Here is a 10,276-nt window from a genome sequence, read left to right as displayed (position 1 = left end):
AAAAGAAAAAGATAACTTTTTTTAAAAGATGAAAATTGCCGGTAATGAAGTGGAGCTAATGGTTGAAAGAATGTTTTATCTTACAAAAGAGAATTCGTGACCTGCAGTCAGTGACAAGACTGGCTTCCAGAACAATGGCGCCTCCCACACCTTGAACTTTCAGACGGTGTCACCTTGGCTCGGAGACAGAGACTCAATTGTTGAGCATCTAAAATGGGTTAGGCCATGTTGCCAGCTGTATGGGAATTGTCTAGTGTGTGCTGGGCTATGTGTGGAAGTTGTTGTACCCACTAGAAAGATGAACTAGCTGAAGATCATATAAGTAATAAAGTTAGGAAATGAACCTAGGGGTTGATCTGTACTGTACTGGGTTGTCACACATTCTAGTCGGCCTTTTCTATGTAATAACCAACCCCTAATAGGTGTGGGGACCTGCTCTTCAAGTCTCAGCACAGGGCTGGGGAAAGGCTAAAGCTGGAAGATCAGAAATTTAAGAACAGCTACATTGTGAATTCAAGAGTAGCCTGTGTTACAGGAGACCCTGTCTCAAGAAATGAAATCAGTGTGTTGACTAGATGGCTCAGTGGTTAGAGCCCTGACTGGTCCGGCAGAGGACCCAGGTTCAGCTCCTAACACCCATAAAGCAGATAATAATCACCTGTAATTTTACCTGTAACTCCAGGTCCTGGCTGCCACACACACCTAAACATGTGGTACACAGATACACTTGCAGGCAAAATGTTCAGTGCGCAGAAAATAACCTTTATTTTTTAAATAAAGGTCTGGGGAGATGCTCATTGGGTAAAATTTTTGGTGCACAAACCTGAGGAGCAGGGTTTGGATCTCCAGAGCCCCTGTAAAAGCCTCGTAGTCATGGCAACCCACCTGCGATTCCAGTAGGAGAGGAGCAGAATCAGAGTCCCTGGAGCAAGCTGGCTAGCTAGATTAGCAGAAGAGATGGGTTCTGATACAAGTGACTTACACTGCTTCGATACATCAGATAGGGGTGACCAGAGAAGACACAGGGTACCAGCCTCGGGTCTTCACGTGCATGCACACTCATACACACATATGCTCACGCACAGGCAAACATACATGCATACGGGCATACATAACAAACATACACCATGAATAAAGCAACACCCACAAAACACTAACTCCAGAACCCAATGTCATAAAATCACAGCCTCCTTATTTAGCCTTCATGATGTGGTTATTGATGTGGGCTCAGGTGGGCTCCCTCGGTGTTCTTGCTGTTGGATGATAGGGTAGCTAGGCGGTGTCTGGTCCCGGAGGGTTCTGCCTGGCAGGCTTGTCTCTGCATCATGGAGTCTCTAATCCTTTGTGAGGTTTACTGAGGTTGGCACAGAGCGACTGGCAGTGTCCAGAGCGAACAGCTGGCAATGTGCACAGGATTTGGAAACACAGGCATTAAATTAACAAAACACCCTTCCCACCACAGTCTGTCATCTTAACAGCTCAAGGGAGGAGCTGTGAGCACACTGCAATACGGGGGTTGGGGGTGGGGGGGGTAAGTGCACAGGATCATACAAATATATACAGTTCTCAAGCATAACAAAAAAGAAACGTCGGCTGGCTGTGCCAGACCACACCTTGAATCCTAGAAAGCAGGCAGATCTCTAGGAGTTTGAGTCCAGCCCATTCTTACATAACAAGTTCCAGACCAGCCAAGGCCAAAACAAAGAATTATGAAAGCGACTAACATGGCAGATGGAGAAACAGTGACCTGCAGACACTACCAGAGCGATAAGAATGTAGGGAGAACAAACAGGAACAGAGATGAGGCCTCCTTGGCTCGTTTGCTCAGGGCTGGTGTGCACATGACAAGATGGACACACATGCCACTGCCTCACGGGGCCACCGTGCCTGAGAAGTACTTAGCTTTAAGCTTCTGTAAAACTAAGTATTCTTCCTTAATAATTACCTAAGAGACTCTGTCCTAGAAACATACTCTTAGATGCAGAACAATGAGGAAAGGGAAGCTTACTGAATTTCTGCTGCTAGACTGTATGCTGAGCACATTGACCTGGGAAAACTGGAAGTGAGAGAGATACAACTTTTTCCCACTTAGATATGAGATGCCTTGTCTAAATACTTAGCCAACACAATGCAGCCGAGCATTCGGGCTCAGCTTTATCTAATAATGAAGACCAGGCTCCCTGTGCTATGGCTCCTCATCTTTCCCTCCTCTTGCCTAGAGTCATGTATTAGCTGCTTTTCTGTTGCTGTGATAAAAGATTCTCGGGAAAAAAGGGTTTATTTGGGCTTACAGGTCCAGAGTGGTTCAGTCTGTTACGGTAGCAAAGGCAGAGCAACAGGAGCATGGGGCTCGCCCAGCAGTCAGGGAGCAGAACGATCACATTGAATCTGCACACAGAAAGCAGAGAGAGAGAGAGAGAGAGAGAGAGAGAGAGAGAGAGAGAGAGAGAGAGACAGAGACAGAGACAGAGACAGAGACAGAGACAGATAGACAGAGAGCAGGATGTGGCAGCAGGCCACAGAATCTCAAATGCTGCTTCTCAGTGTTACTTTTTCCATCAAGATTCAATAACAACAACAACAACAAGGAAAAGATTCAGTAACCTAGCCAGGCTATGGTGGTGCACGCCTTTAATCCCAGCAACTCTGGAGACAGAGCCAGATGGATCTCTGTGAGTTTGAAGCCAGCTTGGTGTTCAGAGTGAATTCCATGACAACCAGGACTACAAAGAGAAATCCTGTCTCAAAAAAAAAAAAAAAAAAAATCAATAACTTTTCTAAACCACCAGCCGAGGACCAAGTGTTCGCATGTATGAGCCAGTGGGGAGCATTTCTTGTTCAAACCCCAAGTCACCATGCTGTGATGGTTCGTCTTCGTTGTCAGCTTGACTGGAATCACCATGGAAACACACCTCCAGGGTGTCTGTAAAGGATTTTCTAGTGGGAAGATCCAACCTAAATATGAGCAGCACCATTTCATGGAATGGGCTCGAAACTTTGTCAAAAGAGGAAGGCTAACTGAATGACAGCATCCGTCTCTCTGCAGAGAGACGTGACACGAGCAGATGCCTCCCTTCCTGTTGCTACGTCTTCTCTGCCGTGAGGGACTATGTCCCCTCAGACCCCAAGCAAAAATAAACCTTTCCAGGCTTAGGTGGCTTCTGTCAAGTATTTGGTCCCAGCAATGAACAGAGTGACTAGTAAAGTGGCTACGTGTATTAAATGGGAAGTTGAGGCTTCAAAAGATGTCTCTTCAGCCCTGTGCTGAGGGATACAAGAGGATATGAGCTAGATTCCAAGCAATCAGCAGCAGATAAAAATCGGAGGTCAGATAGAAAATTCTGAGGGAAAACTAAGAGCAGAGTGAAAGAGCTCATGATACACTTCCCAGTTCACAGAGAACTGGTCCTCCATAGAAGGCATTTGAGACAGATGTCAGAGCATCAAGGGTATTGTCCACAGAAGAAAGGGGGAAGGGAGGGGGAGGGAGGGAGGGAGGAAGGGAAAGAGAGGGGGGGGGAATCAGCTCAGTGGAAAAACAATGTGCAATGTGTCTCGAGACATAAAGCTGATGTTAACAGACCCCCTGTGGGACGGAAGTCATGGGACATATGACTCAGTGACATTCCGAAGAATGGCTAATAAGACTCCCAACGGTGTTGCTTCCTGCTTACTTCCCCTGAGCCAAGGAAGTTCCGTGGGGATTAGGAGCTCTGTGTTGCCAGGGCAGTGCAGCAGCTAGGGACTCCCTCTAGGGAAAACACTCAAGAGCCTCTGGGTCAAGCGATAGTCTCCAGTCTGGCGTCGACTCTGAACAGGAGCGTATGAGTGAGAACCAGGGTATGACATGTCACTCTGGAAGGAGGTGGGAGGCCTCCATGGCCTCTGTATTGCACCTTCCCCAGGTGACAGACACAGCAGGTTTGTTGCCCTGGTGAAGAGCAGGCTTTTCCCTCGTAAGGAAAAGTTAGAGTTTATCTTAAAGACAAAACAACACAAACAAAAGTAATAACTACTAATATCCTAGCCCAGGAGCAGAGCTTTGCCAGGGGCCCGCTATTGTCCCTCTCTGCTTGGGTCATGACACAGGACCTGGGGACCTTGAGACCTTGGGCCTCTGTAGCACATTCAAAGGAAGAGGGCTAAGCCCTGAAGTGTGGGTAAGGTTGTGTGGGTGAGGATGGAGGCAAGGCCCTAGAAAGTTGGTTGTGTTCCCAAGGCTTTCATGCATCCATGGAGAAGATTTATTTTTTTAAAAAATGTCTGGGAACATCTTAAATATACAAAATAGAATAGAGAAATCGTGTAGAGCTGGGAACCCTCATACCTTGCTAGTGAGAAGGCAGCAATGCTATATCATCTCTTTCCAAAAGTGTATTTGTGTGTGTGTGTGTGTGTTTGTGTGTGTGTGTATTTGTGTGTATGTGTGTGTGTGTGTGTATGTGTATGTGTGTATATGTGTGTCTGTGTGTGTACATGCTCATGTATGTGCACTTGTATAGAGTATGTGGTGATTTGAACATGCTTGGCCCAGAGAGTGACACTTTTATGAGGTGTAGCCTTGTTGGGGTAGGTGTCACTGTAGGAATGGGCTTTGAGACCTCCCCTCCTAGCCATATGGAACCGAGTCTTCTCCTGTCTGCTTTTGGAACAAGATGTAGAACTCTCAGCTTCTTTTTCAGTATTATGCCTGCCTGGATGCTGCCATGCTTCTGCCTTGACGATAATGGACACAGCTCTGAACCTGTAAGGCAACCCCAATTGAATGTTGTCCTCTATAAAAGAGTTGCTTTGGTCATGGTGTCTCCTCACAGCAAAGGAAAACCTAACAAAGACAGGGTGGTACACATGTGCACATGCGGAAGCCAGAGATCACTGCTCAGTACCTTCTTCAATTGTTCTCCACCCTACTTTTTAAGACGGGGTCTCTCACTGAACATAGAGCTCACTGACTTGGATAAACTGGATGGCTAGCAAGCCCCAGGGACCCCACTGTCTCTACCTCCTCAGAGCTGGAATTCCAGGTGCAATGCCCCCCAAACCTGGCCTTTTGTATGGATGCTAGGAGTCTAAACTCAGTTCCCCATGATTGTACAGAAAAAAACTTAAAGAATCAAGCCATCGTCAGCGCCACAACATTTTATCTACTAAACCTGACTATTTAACAATCTTGTGATGCTGCAATTATATCGTCAAGATGTGTGGCCAAAAATAATGCACGCTTAGCTAGAAATGTTCACAATTGTTCAGAACAGAACAGTCTACAGTAGCCATGTTAGAATGGTTAAAACAACTGCATTCTTACCCAGTAAGGCTGAAGAATCGACAATCACCACCATTCTGATGCCTCTCACCAACACCAGCATGAAAGGATTCAGGTACCCTAGTGTACACCGCATGCCTGCATTTATATGAAGTACAAAGCAACCGAGCACATGTATGTTCTAGAAACCAGCATGGTGCCTATTCTCAGAGCAAGGGTGCGAGAGAGTCTTCCTTCTTCTGGCCACACTCCATTTTCACGTGAAGATGCTAGTTATTACAGAAATATGGGTTAGGAAAAAGTCAGCAAGCTGTGAAGCTATCTAAGGGACCTTTACTCTTTTTATGGTTAAATTTTACTGAGTATTGGAATTAGATCCCCCAGCACCTGTCCACGTCTTTACTGAAAGCCACAGTGGCCTGGAACCAACTTCTTGTCCAGCCCTCATGCACCCCTCCCCTGAGCACTCATGCCCTATCGGCCTACAAAATTTGATGGCTGAAAAAATATAACCCACAGACCAATCCTGTTTACTGCTTGTCTCTGTAAATAAAGTTTTATTGGTGTTCAGACTCTGCCTGGTCATTGAAGAACTGTCTGTGTCTGTTTTCATGCCCTAACAGCCGCAGAGAGCACACTGCCCACCAATCTCAATGTGTTTACTATGAGCCATTTGTAGGGAAACACTGGCAAGCCCCGGCCTACTGGCCCAAAGCAGTCAGATGCCCAGTCCAACCAGCTCATCTGTCTAACCTATTCTCTTTGCAGAATCCAGAGAAACACAAACAGCAAAACTTTTGTTTGTATCCTTTGTTTAAGAAAGCCTTGATTGGTACTCCTGAACCTTCCCTCCAGGACTGTCCTCTGCCCCCTTCCCCAAATGGCTTTCCCCGCTTCTAGGATGGTATGCAAGCTTTCTCGTGGCCCCTAGCCCTTACACAACTTGGTCTGTATCTTTCAGGTCTTTTCCTCGGCCCTTGGTCACTGGAATTTTCTCACTCTGGCCTCATTCCAAGGCTTAGCCCAGCTCCTCCATACCTCGGGACCTTTGTGCAGTCGATACTCTCTCCCTGGATGCTCTTTCCCATTGGTTCATCCCTCCACTGTGTGCTCCACAACTTAAACAGAAAAGAAGTCATTCTGCCAGTTGTTTTAACAGAGCCGCATCCTGGAGGTTCTGCCCCCAGCTCCGGGTGTGGACAGCTCAGACCTTCCAACTGGAGCCTTTACTCCACACAAACCATGCCCACCCTTTAGATTCCCCACACACTTTCCCTTCCCACAGGTTTCTCCCTCCCAAGCTCCATTAAGACTCTCGGTCCTCCCCCAGATGATGGCTTTACCAGAGACAGAGAGCTGCTACCACACCCCTCTGCCCACTGCTTAAAGCTTAGCACTACTCCTCACTATGGAGGGACAGACTTAAATCAGAAAGCCTCGAGTCCCCATGGTTCAAGCAGAAAGATCAACCACACAGACCCATGCCAAGGAAACTCCCCCACAAGTCTCCTCCAGGGCAACCTCAAGCTGCAGAGCCAAGGGAGGAGGATGTGAGAAGAGGATGTGGAGGCCTGGCATTCAGTGTGCCTCAGGCCAACTCCAGGTTGTTTCCCTCTGAACATCCTGCCTGGCCCACAGGACACCTGGACATCTCTCTTCTTTCCCCTTTTCCTTCAGTGGATTTTGATTCCTGCTGAACAGCTTGCTTGTTCCTCACGTTCTGCCTCAGCACCAGCTTCCAAGGAAACCCAGCTATAGTTCTTGCCCAAATGGCTTGAAGAGATGAACAGAGCTCTAGTCAGCCTTGGGCTAGCATTTCTTCCATTTACTCACTAACCAGAGGCCTGGAAGGTGTTTGATAGCTTCCCAGATTCTGTCTCCTCCAGTGGAGAAGGAAGGTTCTCACTACAAGGCTGATCTTAGGGTTCACTGAAGGAAAATTCTATGACAGGATATTTATGTGAGGTTGAGATTATATATATATATATATATATATATACAGTCTTTTCTACTCTAAAAGAATAGCAAAGACTTTCAGCAACTAAGCTATCCCTCTAGCATATATATACATACATATATATACACATATATGTGTGTGTGTTTGTGTGTGTATGTATGTACATGTGTGTGTGTTTGTGTGTATGTATGTATATGTGTGTGTACATATGTGTGTGAACCACATGACCTTGACTCCTTGCTCATGCTCATTCATAAACAGCTTTATTGAAGCACTTGTCTCAAAGGAGCATGGCCTTGACATTTTGACCTCACCTCCAGAGGTAGGGAGGCCTCAAGCCATTCAGCTGGCTTAAGGTAGGAGAGACTAGCTTCAGGAAACAGACAAACCACTGTATTTGTTATTTTCCTTGTCGCTGTGACCAAATGACTGACAGGAACAACTGAAAGGAGAAAGGATTTAGTTCAGACTTCAGGGAATCTTCAGTCTATGGGCTCGGGGTCTGTTGGTTCAGGCCTCTGGTGGAGGGGAAAGAACACCATGGTGGGAACATTTGGAGAAGGATAACTGCCCAGAGACAAAGGCAGCAGGGCTCAGATGAGCTCAGCATCCCTAAGAAGTCCCCAGGTGATGTAGACACGGAACTCTTCCCCACTTTATGGAAGTCCATCTCACAGTCTTACTATTCATCCATATCCATGCCCCAGAGACTTCGAGTGGGAGAGGATTTGATCTTACCAAAATCCTAACTTACTCGGGTGCCTGAGGGTAACTAGTTTTCCCATCAGTCCCTCGAGATAACTTGTCTACGCTATCCAAGGCCACCCTCTTAACTCAACTTTCTCCTCGGCCCTCAGGCTTGAAGCTCTGCTATTCTACTAACCTCACTCCACTGAAGGCTTCCAAGGACCCTCCGAATGCTGTGCACAGTGGGAATCATTGCCATCACTGGACTTCATATTTTACTGGGCACTTAGGTCCACACTTGCTGCCTCAGTTTCCCCATACTCCAAAACAGAATAACGGAATAGAAATCGGTAAAAAGAAAATGAACTTATTTCTAGTGTTCAAAGGACAGGAACTCTCTCACATGCATGTGGCAGCTGAAGTTTATAGAAAACCATAAGACATGGGCTAGAGAGATTGCTCAGTGGCTAAAGGCCTTTGCTGTTCTCACAAAGAACTCTAGTCTGGTTCAAAGCACACACACCAGGTGGCACATACTCACCTGTAAACTGAAGTTCCAGGAAATTCAACACCCTCTTCTGATCTCTTCATGCACCTTCATACACATGGTATATATTCACAGACACAAGACACAAACACACACACACACACACACACACACACACACACACAGTCAAAATACATTTCTAAAAAGAGAAGAAAACCATGAGACAAAGGTCAGATAGTGTAAAAATTCAGATATGAGGTAGTTTAATGGGTCTTTTTCTAAAGAATAAGGTCACTGGGCCTCAGGCTGTCTCTGTTGTCTTCATTCTCAGCATGGAAGGATACAAGGTACCTTCTTTAGAATCCGTCCTGTATCCTCATCAGGACCCCAGACCATTCTTTGTTAGCACTGGGGTGTGATCATAATGCTCTACTGTATAGACATTGGTCACTCTCCCACCGCCTGAACCCCTCCATACCTGTCAGCAGTGGTTTGGTTAGGACCATGAAGAAGGCGGTCTAACCTCAAACCATGACTAGCAACAGTGAGAGGGATTCTTACTGAGACAATTACCAATGCAAAGCCAGGATTCATGACTAGGGCAATGAAAGGAATTTCAGGGGCAGGAGAGAGGGCTCAGTAGTTAAGAGTGGCTGCCTGCTGTTCTTGCAGGGGACCCAGATCAGTTTCCAGCCCTGCCCAATAGGTTACAACCACATGTAACTTCAGTTTCAGGGGTTCCCACTCCCTCTTCGGGCCCCTTGAGGCACCTTCACACATACAACACACATGCAAACCCTGAAGCATAGATACCTACACATGCATTTTTGAAGTAAAGAATTTCAAGATGAGTCAATACAAAGAGTTGGAAGTTTTTAGAGTGCTGTGCTCTAGGAAGGAAGAAATCACACCTCAGAGCCTGAAGGTGGGTTCATCAGGGGCAAGTCACACTCAGCTGTCCTTACAGTCAGTGTCTTTTCTGTGAGGGAGAGAGACAGAGACAAACAGGTGTCTTTAAAATAGAGTGCTTGCCCTCTTGCTGTGTGTGTGTGTGTGTGTGTGTGTGTGTGTGTGTGTGTGTGAAGAAGAAAGAAATTAAATTCTGTGTCTTTCTAAAAGAACTGTCAAGAGAATGTAATTTACTACAGGCTTAAAGGCTAGAGAATTGTTCTCCAACAAGTTGTAGATATTTAGATTTAGGAACAATTACACATTATTGGGCTTTTAAAAGGCACTGTCTACTTACAGTCCTTGACACCCTTGGCTAAGGTATTCCTAGAAGTGTGTCACCCGGCCCCAAGGAGAATGTATTCATTGTCTTTGACAAAATGCCTTTTGTAAAATCCCTTTAGTTCCCCCAGGGATAACCTGGGCTTTATCAATGCAATCAGAAGTTCCCTGCTTTTCTAGGCAGAAAGGGCAGAGGTCCCTTCTCTTTCCACAACCCATCACTGCACCTTCCTGACTTTCTCCTGCCTCTTACCCTTGACATCTTTGGTATTCACCTTCCAGATTATTCTTCCCTACTTCCAAGAATTCGCCTTCTGTGCACCCTTCAAGTACCATTGCTCCAGGGGTTCTCCCTTTCGCTCACATTCTTCGGTTCTGGGCCTGTCCCTTCATGCCACCCCTTCCCCAGGTTGAATAACCACTGACCAACCTGCCGCCCATAGAACTCCCATCTTGACACCACAGAAGCATCCCAAATCTAACTTGCTCCTTCTTCAGTGTCCCCTGGCTCAGTAAATGATGTCACCACCAACTCAGAGTTTGGGAGGTGAAGTGACCCACCTTTATTTGCAGAGCCCATAGGGGCCTGCCTGTGTGCCTTTGTTTAGGTGGGCCTTATCAGGAATTCTGTTCCCCTACCACAACCTCCTCA

The sequence above is a fragment of the Micromys minutus genome (assembly GCF_963924665.1).
Source record: "Micromys minutus genome assembly, chromosome: 21".
Lineage (NCBI taxonomy): Eukaryota > Metazoa > Chordata > Mammalia > Rodentia > Muridae > Micromys > Micromys minutus.
This window is presented reverse-complemented; position numbering follows the sequence as displayed.